This window comes from Dioscorea cayenensis, chromosome 18 (genome assembly GCF_009730915.1).
Source record: "Dioscorea cayenensis subsp. rotundata cultivar TDr96_F1 chromosome 18, TDr96_F1_v2_PseudoChromosome.rev07_lg8_w22 25.fasta, whole genome shotgun sequence".
Lineage (NCBI taxonomy): Eukaryota > Viridiplantae > Streptophyta > Magnoliopsida > Dioscoreales > Dioscoreaceae > Dioscorea > Dioscorea cayenensis.
In genome coordinates, this window is record NC_052488.1 from 7,430,233 (window position 1) to 7,433,958 (window position 3,726).

Here is a 3,726-nt window from a genome sequence, read left to right on the forward strand (position 1 = left end):
GTATTAGTGGAGTTAGCTTTCATTATTAGTAATTGATTTCATGCCGTTTTGCAAGGAGTGACTTCATATTCACGTAGTGTCGACATCACAGCGGTCACTTGCAAGACCATTGTGTATCTGTTTGATGTGCAGAAAGAGAAATTTTCTCTGAGTATTTTCAGTGAGTTAGCCATGGGCTCATTATGGCCATTGCCATGATCGTGGTGACCCCGTAACGGCCTTCTTGTAGCATGTTATAATGTTCCTTACTTTTATGTTGTTTTAGTACGGTCTTTACCACACCCATGGTGAGGTCGTTGTCGAGATAATGCACCCTATAACAACCATTGTCAACACTTAGATAATTTGAGCTTTCATTGTGTTCACATTGGCTTCGTAACAGCCTTGTAATGGTTGTTATGCCACTTGCATTAAAAAGATTAACAATGGGCATTATCCACCCATTGTAAAGGCCATTACCTAAGGGTATACGGTTGCTGTCGGTCGTCTCTTGCACTTTCTCACTCAAAATATTCATTTTCTCTCTTCCACTTCACCAAAGATATCTCCCTGTTGATTGCGAAATTGTTCCTAGAGTGTTGTTTTTATTTTTCTGCAGATTAACCACTTAGTTTCCTCGATTCTCACCACCGGATTTTCTCTCCTCTAGGCCGATTTTTGTAAGAATTTCAAAACTCATTTAACTTGTGTTTTTATTGTGAATAAATGGCATGAATTAGTTTAGAATCATGTGGTGAATGTTTTTTAATGCTTTTTACTCAAAATAAACAATGTATGAAAAAGTTTGCCATAATCAGGCTACACAACAAGCGTATCGTGATAAACAACGGCCGTTGTGGAGGCCGTTATGTTCAAATTTAGCGATCATGGCAGGATGAGCCACAACGGGTATTATACGCCTGTTATGAACACTCTCTAACTCATTTGCTCAAGCAACAGCTCGTAATGAGCTTGGCCCGTTGTCAATAGTCCTAGTTGGCCTATTATGACCAGAAATAGTGCACAACAGAGCTGCTAACACATATAACTGGCCATTGTAGTAATACTAAGTATTCTTTTCTTACAATGAGCATTACTTTTTTTGAATTTATCGCTCATACATGTGTATTTGTGTTACTTTTGTGCATGTAGGGTTATAGAGACAAGTATGGAAGAAAGAAGCCAAAGTAGACCATGAATGCACATTGTTGATGAAATCTCAGAGTATACAAACGTGAAGACACAAGTTGTGCTCAAAGACACATGAGTGTGTGCCAACCTCCATTGTGCTCGAGTGAACATGCAAAGTAGAAGGGCACAAAGGCAGTCACACTCATGTGTTTTGACTTGTGTAAAGCTAGCAAGATTGTCGTCAAATGTGATTTTGTTGAAGAAGTAACGTGATCTACCGCATGCATGTGTACCCATTCATGTGGCCTCAATCAAAAGTGTGGATTTGGGAGTATTTTGGCGGAGTACTATAAAAGGTACTGTAGGGAATCACTATAGCAAAGTTACTGTAGCCGTCACTGTTTACAGGCCGCAGAAAATCAATTATTGCAGTGGATGCCTGATTCCAGCCTATTTAAAACTGTGACTTCAGCCAGTTTTAAGAATTTTTTTCCCACCTTTTTCTTATCTTTTCTCCATCTTTGCAGGCACTTGCGGCTAAGGTTTGGAGAGGTTTTGGCAAGGCTTTTGGAGTGGTTCTATGGCTTTCAACGTCACATTCCTTTGGAAGAGACTTATTGGGGGAGCTTTCGTCGGCATCGATTCGGTGAGGTGTGCCCTAGGCTTGAAGAGGGAACATTTGGAGAAAATGCGGCCACTCCACAAGACCATCGACATGAATATCAGGGGGATTTTACTTATGGATTGCATGTTCTTACTCTCGATTTTATTATTGATTGTATCTTTCTCCATGGAGAACTAAACCCCTAGTGGGTACTTGGACTTGTAAACCCTAGGATGATGTCGTTTTTTTGACCTTTCTATTATCTTTCCTTAATTGATGTCTTTAATTGAGTTCTAATCTTGAATGCTTGTTGAATGGTTGACCTTAGTGTAGGATTAGTCATGGTTAACCTTAGTTTTGGGACCATGTATTTTAGGATTTCCACGACTCATTAAGTATCAAGTAGGAGACATAATAGTTGGTTTTATACTTGAAGCAATAGTCCTAGGGCGAGCAATGTCCGGGTGCCCCACTTTCTATCGATTGTCTTTCCTCTCATTTTTATAGCATCTCCCTTTCTTGTTCTTTTTATTTCTTTTCATATTGATATTGTTCATACCACTATTTTCAATTTAGCTAAATAGTAATCCTTGTGTTTATGATCACAATTCTCTATGGATACGACTATCTACTCAACAGGGCGTTATTACTTCGACAAACCCGTGCACTTGCGGTACACACGCAAAGGAGTTTGTAAAGTTTTTGGTGTCGTTGCCAAGGAATAGGCATTTTGGTAACACTTCGCTATTTTAGCTATTCATCACTTATGCTATCTCACACTTTCTTATTCTTCCATCATTCTGATTTGTTTTCTTTTCTGGTTCTAGCTCCAAGTTATGACCCGAGGGAACCCTTCGACATTGGTTGTAGGAGATCCTGAATTTGAACGAACACTTTATAGAAGGGGAAAAGAACCTGTGCAAGAATAGTCAAATCAAGCTGAGGTAGAAGGCGAAGGGTCAGATAGTACGGTAGAACAAAATGAGTAGCAGAGGACACTCTCAGATTATGCCAGACCCGCAGTTTTGGGCACACATTCTAGTATTGTGCGGCCACCGATCATGGCTCAGAATTTTGAGCTCAAGCCAAGCTTCATCCAGATGTTATTGCAGTCGGCACAGTTTATTGGTTTGGTAGATGAGTATCCAAACAATCACATTGAGAACTTCTTGGAAGTGTGCGACATGTTCAAGATTAATGGTGTTATGGATGATGCTATCAAGTTGAGAGCCTTCCTATTTTCCTTGAAAAGAAGTGCAAAGCAATGGCTACATTCATTACCTAGAGAATTGATCACTACTTGGGAGGAGATGGTAGAAGCTTTTCTTGCCTGATATTTTCCTCTCGAAAAATCCGCGAAGCTTAGGAATGAAATACCATCTTTTGTACAACCAGAATTGGAGTCTCTTTTTGAGACATGGGAAAGGTTCAAGGAGCTCCTGCGGAAATGTCCTCAACATGGGTTCCCCGAGTGGATGATCATTCAGACTTTCTATAATAGGTTGAACCCAAGCACAAGACAGTTACTTGATGCTGAAGCAGAAGGTACCTTAGGAAACAAGACCCAAGATGAGGTCCAATGTCTCATTGAAGAAATGGCTGTGAATAGTTATTAGTGGAACACAAGGGACAGAAAGAAGGTAGCCGGACCTCATGAGATTGATGCAGTTACCTCATTGGCAGCCTAGGTTGAATCATTGAGTAAGAAGTTAGACACTCTAACTTCTCCTAGAATGGCAGCTATAATGAGTTGCACTGGGTGTGGGGGAGGACATGCTCCATCCGATTGCTCGATTTTTATTAGTGGTACATCCTTGGTAGAACAAGTGGATTTTGTGGATAATGCAATGAAAAACCAAGGCAATCCATATAGCAATACCTACAATTTGGGTTGGAGGAGCCACCCGAATCTTTCTTGGAACAATCAAGGGCAATAGTAAACCATGGCACCACCGGGTTTCTAACAACAACAAGAAGCCCTGAACATGGAGAATCAAGTTTCAGGTTTAGAA

General features: G+C 40.4%; 1 non-coding gene across 1 annotated transcript; it reads right to left on the reverse strand.

The window, feature by feature from the left end:
• Positions 1 to 3,072: 3,072 nt before the first annotated feature.
• Positions 3,073 to 3,179, reverse strand: LOC120283067. Its single transcript, XR_005543069.1, has one exon. It is a non-coding gene; the product is annotated as a small nucleolar RNA R71 (small nucleolar RNA).
• Positions 3,180 to 3,726: the final 547 nt, after the last annotated feature.